The 14,555-nt window shown below is 44.4% G+C and overlaps 1 long non-coding RNA gene and 1 other non-coding gene across 2 annotated transcripts in view; one reads left to right on the top strand and one right to left on the bottom strand.

Annotated features, from left to right (window-relative positions):
- Nucleotides 1-2,249: 2,249 nt before the first annotated feature.
- Nucleotides 2,250-14,555, bottom strand: part of LOC149119552 (uncharacterized) — a 38,370-nt gene continuing 26,064 nt past the window's right edge. The window contains exon 3 of the long non-coding RNA XR_016228471.1: nucleotides 2,250-3,289. This is a non-coding gene — a long non-coding RNA (uncharacterized LOC149119552). The remainder of the gene's footprint in view (nucleotides 3,290-14,555) is intronic.
- LOC127485026 (U6 spliceosomal RNA) lies at nucleotides 7,902-8,005 on the top strand. Its single transcript, XR_007912230.1, has one exon. It is a non-coding gene; the product is annotated as a U6 spliceosomal RNA (small nuclear RNA).

Raw genomic sequence — 14,555 nt, 5'->3', positions numbered from 1 at the left:
GCAGCAGACTCAGGGTTTTATTGCCAAAGGAACACTGGCAGCAAAGGAGCAAGAAAAAAAAAAAAAAAACTTTTGCTTTTCAGAGATTTTTAATTTTACAATTGTAATTAAGGAGTTGAGAGCCTGTATCAATTGTTGCAGGTTGGTTCTATATGTATCCTCCAACTTTGCTGATCTCTCTTAGCTGGAAAGCTTGAACACTCACTAGTTTTTAAATTTTCATTTCTTTGAGAGAGAGACAGAGACAGAGGGAGACAGAGAGAGTCCCCAGCCGCTAATTCACTCCCCCAAGGCCCACAACTGCTGGAACTGGACCAGGCTGAAGCCAGGAGCCAGGAACACAATCCAGGTCTCCCATGTGAATGGCAGGCATCCAATTACTTGAGCCATAGCTGCTGCCTCCTGTAGTCTGCATTAGCAGGAATGCTGGAATCAATGCAGCTGAGGATCAAACCCAGGGATTTTTTTTTTTTTAAAGATTTATTTATTTACTTGAAAGGCAGAGTTACACACACACACACACACACACACAGAGAGAGAGAGAGAGAGAGAGAGAGAGAGAGATGGCCTCTGCCAGAGGTGGGCTGATGGCTGCAAAGTGATGATAATCTGATCCTGCTGTTTGAGACATGCAAATGAAAGGTTTACATTAAGTGTAGCAGGGATGCCTGCCAAATAGTCCACCACTGGCCTATTTGATCAGAAAGAAATAGAGTTTTATATTATTTAAATTTCCATATTTGGGAGTTTCATTGATGAAAGTACCAAGGCTATACTCTATTATCTTCCTTTTCTGAACAATTAGACCATTAATTATGTTTTTCTTGTTTACCATATGCATTTAACTGAAATTTGTTTCTAAAAACCACTTTAGCTATATCATACAAGCTGCTATAAATTCTCTTTTGTTGTTGTAAAGTTCTAAATATTTTGAAATTTTCTTTTCAGTTTCCTTTTAAATCCAATCATTCTTTGGAAATGTTTTTAAATGTCCCTACTGGGGCAGGGGAAGGTTATGTTTTCATTATATTAATTGTATAAAACTTGATTTCTTGAAGCCAAAAAATGTGCTCTACATCAGTGTTGCTCAAACTAACTGTCGTGAAAGATTAGTGTTTTTTTTAAATATTTATTTCATTTATTTGAAAGGCAGAGTTACAGAGAGAGGTAGAAACACACACACACACACACACACAGAGAGAGAGAGAGAGAGAGAGAATGCCATCCACCAAAGATCAACTTTTTAAAAAATTTCCAGGAATGGGCATTTAACCTAGCAGTTAAGATGCTCATTGAGATATCCACATTCCATATGGGAGTGCCTTGGCTTGAGTCCTGGCTCCACTCCTAATTCCAGCTTCCTGTCTAAGTGCACACTGAGAAGCTGCAGGTGAGGGCTCAAGTTCTTGGGTCCCTGCCATGCACATGGGAGACCCAGATCGAGTTCCAGGCTCTTGAGTTTGGTCTGGCCCAGCCCTGGCTATTGCAGGCACTGGGGGAATGAACCAGTGGATAAAAGATCCCTCCATCTCTGTCTCTGACCCCCCTTCTTTGTCCTTCTCAAATTAAAAAAAAAAAAGTCTAGTGCACACTGATATTTCTCTAAGATATAATAAAAATAAATTACTAGAAAAATTAATTTAAACATCATATATAAAATACAGAGCCTTTTTTTTTGGTAGAAGCGATACACATGAAATTATTTGGTCAAGTGTTATAAAAGTTTCCAAACATTCCCAATTTATGTACTTACCCAGATGAGTAACAAAGAGTTCATTGACTGGCACCACTCCACACACTATATGTGTATTAGTACTGCTTTATATAATATATAATATAATACATCTCTCTCTGTAACTATGCCATTCAAATAAATCTTAAAAAAATAAACTATATATTACATAATGACCCCTCACTACACAGTATTGAACAAAACAACTCTTAAAAATTGTTTTTTGAGCAAAGACTCCATTTTTATGACATAACAACTTTTCACTCCAAAATATATTCAATAAATACAATAAAAGAAGTGATAATTCAACTTTACAGTTTAAAACGAAAATATACACCATCAACTACAGTACATAAGAATTCCTAGTCAGAGAATATCACATAGAACAAATTTGGATTGTGCCCAATGCTTCAATGAATCACAAATGGATTGTACTGATTTTTTTTTTAAGCATACGGATAGCAAGCAAAAGAAAGAAACACCTCGAATTGAGAATAAAACCAAAAGAAGCAGCTGGCAAATCTATGAAAAGTTTTTAATTCTGCCAAGGTGAGGCAATCCCGTGACACAGCAGGAGTGTGCAGGAGGAAAATGAAGGTTTCGGCCCAGTCTGATTTGTGCCCTGGCACCGGAGCCCCGGCTTCAGGGCAGCGCATCCATCACCTCGAGGGAAAATATCACCGGAAAATGGAGCAGGTAGCAAAGGGGGACGCATGCCCCGATCTGGTCTGGTGAGGACTTTGGGGTTTCACTGGAAGGAATGACTTCGCGGGTAGAGGACAGGCGAATTATGAATACAGGGGCCGAGCGGACAGGCTCCGCAGCAGAGCCGATGGCACTTCCATGTGCGCACCAATGGCCTGGGGACGTCAGGGAAGTGCTCCTTCGGAGTCAGGCGGGCCCAGGAGGGCGCCTGAGAGCCTCCGATTCCGACGGCTCCCAGGCGAGGCCCGTGCACACTGCGGGGCTCCGCTGCGGGGGTTTCTGCGGGCAGCACAGCCTCGCTTCTCGCGTCTCGCCTCTCGCGCGGGCTTTGCGGGAGCCCTGTGTCCCTGCTAAGCCCCCACACGCCACGCGCGGGCTTTGCGGGAGCCCTGTGTCCCTGCTGAGTCCCCACACGCCACGTACCCGCCAGCACCGCTGCCCGTGGGACAGGCAGACGCGGGGGCCCTGGGAAGGGGCAGAAAGCCCTGCCCTCAGCTGGCCTGGGGAAAGGGGCTGGGCAGGTGCTTCCAGGGGCTCAGGATTCCTCCCCACAGCTGGCACCAGGGGCTGCCACAGGGGCCTGGGGAACCGCGCGCTCCTAAACACCATCGGGGCCTTCAAAGCCGCCTTGCACCAGAGTAAACCGAGCTTTCATTTCCATTTCCCTCGACCCTTTTCAAGTCCCAGGAGGGCTGGGAGATGAGCACGTTGTCTGCTGTGGCGCTGAACACTTTCACCCAAGGCCAAGCCCCGAGGAGCTGAGGCATTCCGGGGTGGTGGAGGGAGAGCGCTGGAGACAGATAAGAACAGGAGATGATGTGGCAACACAGATGCAGGACTCGCTGTTCCAGCCTGCAGATGCAATAAGGAAACATCTTAGAAAAAGATTTTTCTGAGCCTGAGAAAGATCTGCATCTGCACATGAAAGAACTGACCCTGTTGCACAAAGAATGAGCCCACGCCTACAGACATTTGGCAACATTTTCCCTTAGCAAGGAGAAACTGGCCTGCAATCGGTGGGAAAACACACCATCCCTTCCTGGGGCTTGCCTTGTGTTCAGGACACTACTTGGGGCTTCCCAGGAATTCTCCCATTTGGGCCACACACCACCCCGATAAAGTGGCCACGCTGGCTTTTCACTTGACTGGGTTCTGGGACTCAGTTGATTTTTTTTTTAAGATTTATTTATTTGAAAGTCAGTGTTACACTGAGAGAGAAAAAGAGGCAGAGACAGGTCTTCCATCCGCTGGTTCACTCCCCAGATGGCCACAATGGCTGGCGCTGCGCCGATCTGAAGCCAGGAGCCAGGAGCTTCTTCCTGGTCTCCCATGGGGGTGCAGGGACCTAATGACCTGGACCACCCGCCACTGCTTTCTCAGGCCAAAGCAGAGAGCTGGATTGGAAGTGGAGCAGTGGGGACTCAAACCGGTGCCCAAATGGGATGCCGGTACGTGGCGGCTTTACCCACTAAGCCACATCACCAACCCCTGAGTAAATTATTTTTAGCAGAGGTTTATGTGTCTCATGGTTGCAGAGGTCCTAGGTCAAGGGGCTGAATCTGGTGATGGTGTTCTTGCTGGCAGAGTCCCAAAAACAGTTCAGGGCATCACATGGCAAGGGACAGGGAGCACACTTGTGTACTCCTCTGGTCTCTCTCTTCTTACAGAGCTAACAGTACTCAGTCATGAAGGCAGCACTCTGATAACACTAATCCTGGTTACCTCCCCACGGTCCCCCAGTCAGATTAAGTTTCTGCTCTTAATAACTCACAATGAGGATCAAACTTGAATATGAGTTTTGGAGGAGACAAACCATATTCCAGTCAGAGCAGTGTGGTATTTCTCTTTCTGTTCTTGGTTTATTTCACTTAACATTATGTCCTGCAGATACAGTTAAGTTCTTTTGTCACTCCCAGGACTGCATTCTGGGATCACTGATAACCATTAGAATCACGTATCCACCACCACACTGTGTAGCCCATTGTGTACTCAACCCTTTCCTTTCCTCCAATCTCTGGAAACTACTGATGTGTTTTCAGTCCCATTCTGAACTGAATAATGGCCCCCTCACACACAAAGATATCTATGTCCCAAATTCCAGAAACCTGTGAATGTTACTTGATACAAGCATGGCAAAGGGACTTTACAGATGAGGTTACATTAGGGATCTTGAAATATCGCCCTGGATTTCCTGGGTGGGCCCTAAATATAATAACAAGAATCACTGAGAGAGGGCAGCAAGAAAGTCAAAAGAGGGGCCGGCACTTTGGCATAGAGCGTAAAGCCGCCACCTATAGTGCTGACATCCCATATGGGCGCCAGTTCAAGTCCCAGCTATTCCTCTTCCAATCCAGCTCTCTGCTATGGCGTGGGAAAGTAGTGGAAGATGACGCAAGTGCTTGGGCCCCTGCATCCACCAGAAGAAGCTCCTGAATCAGACTGGCCCAGTTCCAGCTGTTGCAGCCATATGGGGAGTGAACCAGTGGATGGAATACCTCTCTCTCTGTCTCTCCCTCTCTCTGTCTGTAACTCTACCACTCAAATAAATAAATAAATAAATAATCATTAAAAAAAAGGTCAAAGGAGATAGTAGGAGATGTGAGGATGAGAATAAGTAGTTGGAGTGGTTACAAGCTAACGAATGCAGATAGCTTCTAGAAGATAGAAAAGAAATTCCCCCCAATACCCCCAGAAGGAGGCAGCCCTACCACTGACATGTTGACTTTAGCTTGATGGAACAGATTTTGGACTTCCAGTATCCAAAACTGTAAGAGAGTAAATGTATGTTGTAAGCCCCTGAATTTGTGGTAATTTGTTATAGCATCAATAGGAAACTAATATACATCTTTATAATTTTATCATTTTCATGATGTCATATACATAGAATAACACAATACTTTTTTGGATCTTTGGGGTACAGTTTCTTTCACTTGGCAAAATGCATTTAAGATTTACCCATATTTATATTATATATATATATATATATTATCACTAAGGAAAAAAATTCTGGGACTGGCACTGTGGCATGACAGGTTAAGCCCCTGCTTGCGAGGCCTACATCCCTTATCAGAATGCTTGTTTGAGTCTGGGCTGCACCATTTCCAAATAACCTTCCTGCTAAAGTGCCTGGGAAGGCAGTGGAAGATGGTCCAAGTATTTGGGCCCCTGCCACCCATGTGGGAGACCCATATGGAGTGCCAGGCTCCTGCCTTTGGCCTTGACCAGCTCCTGTTGCTTCAGCCATTTGGGGAATGAACCAGCAGATGGAAGATCTCTCTCCCTCTCCCCATCCCCTTTCTCCCTCTCCCTCTTCCCCTCCCCCTCCCCTTCCTTCTCCCCCTTTCCCCGTCACTTTGCCAAATAAATAAATAAATATTTAGAAAAAAAGATTCATTCATGTTGTTGAAGGAATGAGTAGGCCTTTTCTTTTTATCACTAATATTCAACTGTACATAGTAGCATGGATTGTTTAGCCATTCACCTGTTGAAAGACATCTTAGTTGTTCCCAGGTTTTGGTGAATAAAGCTGCTATTAACATTTGCACTCAGGTTTTTTATGTGCATAAATTTTCAATTCACTTGGCTATTAAAGAAAGCTCATAGGTATTCATAGCTGTTAGTACTTGGAAACATCAATTTAAATATCATTACCAGGGAAACAGATTATTAAGTAATACAAACAGAAAGAATTACAGGCTTTTTAAGGCCAAGGTTATATTCATGGAACAAGCCACAAACTCTGTGTTTCAGATGCTAGAAATAACATTTTCAAGGACATTTTAAGAGACCAGAAAATCAGCTTTTCTTTATTCTGTTGCTAAGATTTCCTACACTAGCAGTCAGGAAGGCTTGTAGTTTTCCAGACTCAGTGTTAGAATGTATTTAGAACTGAGTGAAATAAAAACAGATCTAAGAAATTTAAAACTTACTAGAAAGGAAGGGGGGCAAAATGGTATTATAAACAACCAGAACATGAGGCATGTGATTCTGCCCATTTACAGTACAAATAGGAAAAACTGATACTGAATATTTGAATTTTCAGTGTAGTATACTAGTAACCCAAGCACCTTTAGTCGTTAGCACCGTTTGCTATGAAACCTAGTCAAATACTTTCACAAAGCCATTAAAACATACCTGTTTTTCAACAGATGTACAGTGATAGATTGTTTTTGTCTAAACAAAGAAAAAATAATTCACTTGAACACAAAAAGTAGCCATGTTCCCCCCTAAGGGACCAAAACTACAGAGGAATAATTCAGAGTTGGACTCCTCAGTGTGAAATCAGGTACAAACCACATAATGTCCAAAAGCTTATAAAACCAACTGCAAAGTTCATAAATACTGGTCAGGGTCTGAGACTTCCCCCTGTTTACAAGCTGGCCTTTTACAGATCCATTTATCCATTTTATGGATGCTAGCAGCACAGTAAGCAACGGTTTACATCAGTTTCCCAAGTCTCCAATTCCCACAGGGCCATGCAGAGGGGCCCAGGTGGATGTGCTATGCACTCAGTACACGGTTGCGTCACAGCCGAGCAATGCTGGCCCTGGGGAATTCACATCTTCTGTAGCCAGCTCACTCTTTGTTCCAGAAGGAGATATCTCTGCATCCCTCAAGGCAGTGGCCTGCAACTCAGTTCAAAATAACTGCACAGGAGAAAAGCAGTCCGGGCCTTGCATTCTTGGCATACCCAACAAGAACAAGCAGGGATGTGCAGGCTCCTAACAGTGCAATGCTCAGAGAGAAAGTAGGCCACCTTTCCTTCCACACGAAGTGGGTGACCAGCTGTACTGCCCAAAGTTTCACCCCTAGGAACACTTTCCATCACCATTCTTTCATGAGCATAGAATGCACCTACCATTCATTTTCAGGTGGCACCAGGAAACTGCATAAAACAGGCCTGTTCCTATCTCTGTTAGCCAATCATAGGGAACACTCCAGGAAGCCATAAATGTGGGTTAAACGAAAAGAAACCAGTAGAAAGGCATGCCATGGGAGTATTAGGCACTTCTTAGGTTTACTTGTGCCTTCCAAACAGCGTGGTCCCAAACTCACATATAGCATTTTCATTTTCTATGGCAATAGTGCTGTGAACATTCACCCTCACTCTCCATGGGCATTTTCACTGGCAAACCTGTCTCCTTCCACCTTCTAGCTCTCCTGTCCTTGTTTCCCTTTGAGTGGACCCACCCACAAGCTGGAGGGCAAGAAAACCTGTTGGCACGATTCCTTTCTGGGGCACAGAGCAGGTAGAGAAGGGTGGAGGGAGTCTGGAAGGGCAAATGGAAGATATCCAGCACAGCCCATAAATGGCATTGATGTCACTGGTGTGCTTTTCTAAAACATCAAGCCAGTCTTGGTAAAGTTCCAAACAAAACAGCACACACTCCTTTCAATTTACACAGTAGTTCCGTTCCTGGAAAATTCCATGTATATGAAAATGTGCAAAAAATACTCTGAGTTATGCTTGCTTCAGCAGTAATATGCTAAAATTGGAATTAGACAAAGAGGATAAGCATGGCACCCACACTAGAATGATGTGCAAATTTGTGAAAGCACTACATGTTTAAAAATGTTAGAAAAGGAAAAAAGAGGACTTTAAGTTTACATATAAAGCCAGGTTAGGTTTTAGATAATTTAGATAATTATAAATAGGTTATTAATAAACATGACTATCTCGGGGGTATATAAAAATTATGTAAGATGTAGGAAAGTTCTTCTCGCAGGAAGGTCACATGCATTGAAGAACATGTGACATTCTTGGCTCCTGTCCACTAAATGCCAGGAGATCTCTTTCAATCACTGTAACAACCAAAACAGCCCTACATGTTTTCGAAGCACATCCCTAGGTGCTGCTGCCCCTATGGTAAAATATTTGGAAGAATTTGGCTAGGATACTCCACCTACTTAGTGTCTGGGTAACACTGAATGGGGGAAATAACTTCTCCATTCCCAGGTCCCATTCAGTCCAATATACAGAAGTCTCTGACCCAGCTATCAAACACTTGCTGCAACGAGTGACTGGGTTCCTAGCTCCCATGTGGGACATTTGGATTGCATTCCCAGCTTGCAGCTTCGGGGGAATGAGCCAGTAGATGGGATCAATTTCTCTCTTTCCCTCTCAAATAAATCAATAAGCAATAAAACTTTTTTTTTTTTTGACAGGCAGAGTGGACAGTGAGAGAGAGAGACAGAGAGAAAGGTCTTCCTTTCCTGTTGGTTCACCCCCCAACGGCTGGGTGCACTGCGCTGATCCGAAGGCAGGAGCCAGCTGCTTCTCCTGGTCTCCCATGTGGGTGCAGGGCCCAAGGACTTGGGCCATCCTCCACTGCACTTCTGGGCCACAGCAGAGAGCTGGCCAAGAAGAGGAGTGACCGGAAAAGAATCCAGCACCCCGACCGGGACTAGAACCTGGTGTGCCGGCACCGCAGGCAGAAGATTAGCCTATTGAGCCATGGCGCCAGCCAGCAATAAAACCTTTAAGAAACTCTGCCATTTCTGACAACATGTAACTGTGAATTGTAATTTTCTGATTTAGTATAAAGTAAAAAAAAAAAAAAAAAGACTGATTAGACGTGAAGCTCACGTTTCATATTAAGCCAGATAAGAGTTTATAAATAACCACATATCATGTCGTTTGATATTAAACTATAACATTTCCTATTTTTAACTTACACATTTTAAGTAATTCATATACATTATATAAAATCAGAAAATGCAGACATGAAAACAAAAAGCAAAAACACGTTTTGTGGTAGAATGGCCCCTAAAGATGTCCACAACCTAATCTCTGGAAAGCAAGGGACTCTGCAGACGTGATTAAGTTAAAGGTCTGGGGCCAGCACTGTGGCGCAGTGGGTTAACGCCCTGGCCTGCAGTGCCGGCATCCCATATGGGCGCCGGTTCGAGATCTGGCTGCTCCACTTCCCACCCAGCTCTCTGCTATGGTTTGGGAAAGCAGCAGATTTTAGCAGATTCCTCAGGAACAAATTAGAGCCAATGAGCAAGCTCAGCAATGTGGCAGGTTACAAAATCAATATAAAAAATCATGTGAATTTCTATACACTAGTAATGAAGAATCCAAAAATCAAATCAAGAAAGCAATTATATTTATAATAGCAACAGAAAGAATAAAACACCTAGGAATAAGTTTTTAAAAATAAGTGCAGGGGTTGGCACTGTGGTGCAGCAGGTTAAAGCCCCAGCCTGCAGCCCCGGCATCCCATATGAGTGCCAGTTCGAGTCCCGGCTACTCCTCTTCCGATCCCGCTCTCTGCTATGGCCCGGGAAAGCAGCAGAAGATGCCCCAAGTCCTTGGGCCCCTGCACCCACGTGGGAGACCCAGAGGAAGCTCTTGGCTCCTGGCTTTGGATTGGTACCACTCCAGCCGTTGCAGCCAATTGGGGAGTGAACCAGCAGATGGAAGACCTCTCTCCCTCTCTCTCTCTCTCTGACTCTCCTCTCTCTCTGTGTAACTCTGACTTTCAAATAAATAAATAAATCTTAAAAGAAACGTTAAAGGTCTTAATTTTTTTTTGTTTAATTGAAAGGCAGAGAGAGAGAGAGAGAAAGTGTGAAAGAGGTAGACACAGAGAGATCTTCACCTGCTGGTTCACTTCCCAAAAGCCCACAACAGCCAGTTGTGAGCCAGAGGGAAGCCAGAAGCCAGGAGCACAATCCAGGTTTCTCACTATTTGAGCCTGCACCTACAGGGTCCCAGGGTGTGCCTTAGCAGGAAGTTGGAATCAGAAGCAGAACCAGGACTCAATACCAGGCACTCAAATATGGGGTACAGGTGTGCCAAGCAGTGTCTTAACTGCTGTGCCAAATGCCCAACCCTATGTGTGTACTTTTTGCAAAAATGGGTCATGGTTGTACATATGATGTTGTAGCCTTTGTTTAGTTAACAAACTCCACCTTTCCATCTGTCCATTTCACCAACTACTTAGACTATTAAACATTTCCTAGATGACACAAATGACTTTAACAACTGTTTGGCCCAAACCAGGATCTGTTCAAAGGACCACACACAGCATCTAATCATTTAGGTCCTTTATGTTATGTTAACTATTGAAGAGATTGCCCAATAGTTGTTCCTTTTGGGTTTCTACCACGAGTTGCTACCGTGTGGGTAGAAACGTGTTCTTCTATCCCAGTATTTCCTGTAGTACTTTTATAGGTGATGAGTAGTCGTGTTGAATCATATCAGCAGACAAATAATAAATCAATTCCAGCTTGATTACTGGATTACCGTGATGACTGCCAAATCCCTTTACTTTAATTATATTTTTGCATCAAAGCTAAGAAGTGATCTATTGCTACTTCTGCATTTTAAAAGTAGCCAGTTGTCTTTTTAAAAGATTTTTTATTTTTATTTGAAAGTCAGAGTTAGAGAGAAAGAAAGAGAGACAAAAAGAGAGAGATTTTCCATTCAGTGGTTCACTCTCCAGATGGCTGCAATGGCCAGGGCTAGGCCAGGCTGAAGCCAGGAGCCCAGACCTTCTTCCAGGTCTTCCCACATGGATACAGGGGCCCAAACACTTGGGCCATTTTCCACTGCTTTCCCGGCCCATAAGCAGAGAGCTGGATCAGAAGTTGAGCAGCCAGGACTGGAACTGGTACACACATGGGATGCCATCATTGCAGGCTGCGGTTTAACCCAGTGCTTCAAAATACTGGCTCCCAAAACAGTATTTTCCAACAGCATTATCTCCAGTAGCAGTTTCTCTACTGAATAAGACTTGACAGAAAATATTGTAAAATAACCCACAACAACTCCTATAAAGGGTCAATAAATACTACAATAATTTATTTTATAGAAAGTAGCTGGGCTAGGGGCCAGTGCTGTGGCACAGCGGGTTAACACCCTGGCCTGAAGCGCTGGCATCCCGTATGGGTGCTGGTTCTATTCCGGCTGCTCTACTTCCAATCCAGCTCTCTGCTATGGCCTGGAAAAGCAGCAGAAGATGGCCCAAATCCGTGGGCCCCTGCACCCACATTGGAGACCTGGAAGAAGCTCCTTGCTCCTGGCTTTGAATTGGCGCAGTTCTGGCCATTGCGGCCAATTGGGGGAATGAACCATCAGATGGAAGACCTCTCCCTCCCTCCCTCCCTCTCTCTCTCTCTCTCTCTGCCTCTCCTCTCTCTATGTAATTCTGACTCTCAAGTAAAAAATAAATAAATATTAAAAAAAAAAGTAGCTGGGCTGGATTTATAGAAGCCTGAGGAAGAATGAGTAAGTTCTCCTAAACAAAAATATCATAATGGGGTCAGTGTTGTGGTGCAGTGGGTTAAACCACTGCTTCGGATGCCTGAACCTGCATCCCATATCAGAGTATTCAAGTTCCACCTCTGCTTCTGATGCAGCTTCCTCCTAATTCACACTCTGGGAGGCAGCAGATGATGGCTCAAAAACGTGGGTCCTTGCCACCAATGTGGGAGACCCAGATGGAGTTCTTTGGCCTGGCCCAACCTTATCTGTTGTTAACAGATAAGTTGTTTGGCCTTTCAAATAAATAAAAATACATTTAAACATTTTTTAAATCATACTAAATAAAAGATTAAGTCAAAGACTTTTCTAGCACATGTTCCCTAAAACTATTCTATGTCATGAAACTGTTTTCTCTGGATTAATAATACTTCAAAGAGGCTGAAGGATCCTTAGGAAGAGGAAAGATCTGGGTTTTATTTGCATATTCTCAGAACAAGTATAGAACCTAGTACATTAACTGAGATAATGTTAAATAGTGAGGGGATAGTTGAAGGGAAGGAGAGAGGATGGAAGGAGAGAAAAGCATGCTCTCACGTTACCCTAAAATATATTTAAATAGCTTAAGAAGAATAAAGAAGTGCAAAGCAAGAGAGCAGTGAAGAAGTTAGCCAAAATATTTGTGAAGGTTGCAGATTTACATGAGTCAAGGGAAGAAATAGGTATTGGTTAGATGTAAGCCCAGAAATGAGGATTATGTGGACTACAGGTACAAGCTCTGTTTGAACATTTTGGACTCATTATTTTGTGTTTAAAGGGGGGATTTGTCAGGTCTTTGAGATCATGAGAAACTGGAGATCTATAAGCCCAGATCTCACAACCTACCCAGTCTCTGGGCCAAAAAGCAACCTGAGTCAAAGCAGAGGTGTTTAGGCTCAACAAGGACAATACTGCCCCACCATGGAACATTTTAGGAGTTTCAGGTGTTTTTTTTTTTTTTTTTCTTCCCCATGTTGGAGTGAAACTGCTATTAGGATAAAGAGATTTGTAAAGGCCAGAGTTGTGGCACAACAGGTTAAGCCGCCGCCTGTGATGCCAGCATCCTGGCTGCTCAACTTCCAATCCAACTTCTCGGTCATGAGAATGGGAAAGCAGTGAAAGATGGCTTGAATGCTTGGGCCCTGCCACCCATATGGAAGATAGCTCACTCTCTGTCTCTCAGTCTTTTTTTTTTTTTAATTAATTAATTTATTTATTTATATTTTTTGACAGGCAGAGTGGACAGTGAGAGAGAGAGACAGAGAGAAAGGTCTTCCTTTGCCGTTGGTTCACCCTCCAATGGCCCCCGCGGCCGGCGCGCTGCGGCCGACGCACCGCGCTGATCTGATGGCAGGAGCCAGGAGCCAGGTGCTTTTCCTGGTCTCCCATGGGGTGCAGGGCCCAAGCACCTGGGCCATCCTCCACTGCACTCCCTGGCCACAGCAGAGAGCTGGCCTGGAAGAGGGGCAACCGGGACAGAATCCGGCGCCCCGACCGGGACTAGAACCTGGTGTGCCGGCGCCGCTAGGTGGAGGATTAGCCTAGTGAGCCGGCGCCAGCCCTGTCTCTTGGTCTTTATCTTTAACTCTGTCTTTCAAATAATCCAATAAAATTTAAAAATAATAATAAAACACATGTAAGAGAAAAATGTTTTAGTATTAAGAAATGAAATCACATACTTTAAAAAATTATTTATCTATTTGAGAGGGAGAGAGAGAAGGAAAGAGAAAGTGCTCCCCACCACTGGTTCACTCCCCAAATGGCTGCAATGGCCAGGGCTGGGCGGGGCTGAAGCCAAGAGCCTGGAACTCCAACTGGGTCTCCCATAGGGGTGTTGGGAATACAATTACTTGAGTTATCACCTGGTACTCTGATGTGGAATGCGAGCATCTTAATCACTAGGCTAAGTCCCACTCCCTAGAAATGAAAATTAGATCGTTAGCAGACATCAGCCAACAACTGATGCCAGAAGACAGTAGAATAAGGAAAACAGGAAATTATTAGTAACCTAGGGTTTTATATGTATGTAAATTATCTTCTGAGCTAAAGGCAAAATAGAGACATTTACAGACAGATAACAAAGTAGAATTTACTATTTGCAGACTCACTGAAAGAAATACTGCGGGGCCAGTGCTGTAGTATAGCAGGTTAAGCCACTGTCTGCAGCGCCAGCATCCCATATGGGCACTGGTTTGAGTCCCGGCTATTCCATTTCCGATCCAGCTCTCTGCTATGGCCTGGGAAAGCAGCAGAAGATGGCCCAAGTCCTTGGGCCCCTGCACCTGCGTGGGAGACCGGGAAGAAGCTCCTGGATCCTGGCTTCGGATCGGCGCAGCTCCAGTCATTGTGGTCATCTGGAATGACCAGCGGATGGAAGACCTCTCTCTGTCTCTTCTCTCTTTGTGTAACTATGACTTTCAAATAAATGAATAAATCTTAAAAAAAAAAAAAAGATGGCCCAAGTGCTTGGGCTGCTGCACCCACATGGGAGACCCAGAAGAAGCTCCTGGCTCCTGGCTTCAGATCTGTGTGCAGCTCTGGCCATTGTAGCCATTTGGTGAGTGAACCAGTAGATGGAAAATCTCTCCCCCTCCTTCTCCGCCTCTGCCTCTCAAATAAATAAATCTTTTTTTAAAGATTTATTTATTTATTTGAAAGGCAGAGTTACACAGAGAGAGAAGGAGAGGCAGAGAGAGAGAGAGAAACAGAGAGAGAGAGAGAGAGAGAGAGAGGTCTTCCATCCACTGGTTCACTCCCCAGATGGCCTCAATGGCCGCCCTGCGCTGATCCGAAGCCAGGAGCCAGGAGTTTTTTCTGGATCTCCCACGCGGGTGCAGGGGCCCAAGGACTTGGACCATCTCCTACTGCTTT

The sequence above is a fragment of the Oryctolagus cuniculus genome, chromosome X (genome assembly GCF_051225735.1).
Source record: "Oryctolagus cuniculus isolate XC-2025 breed Fujian yellow rabbit chromosome X, ASM5122573v1, whole genome shotgun sequence".
NCBI lineage: Eukaryota > Metazoa > Chordata > Mammalia > Lagomorpha > Leporidae > Oryctolagus > Oryctolagus cuniculus.
The sequence above is the reverse complement of the archived record's forward strand: the minus strand, read 5'-3'. Positions and strand labels throughout refer to the sequence as shown.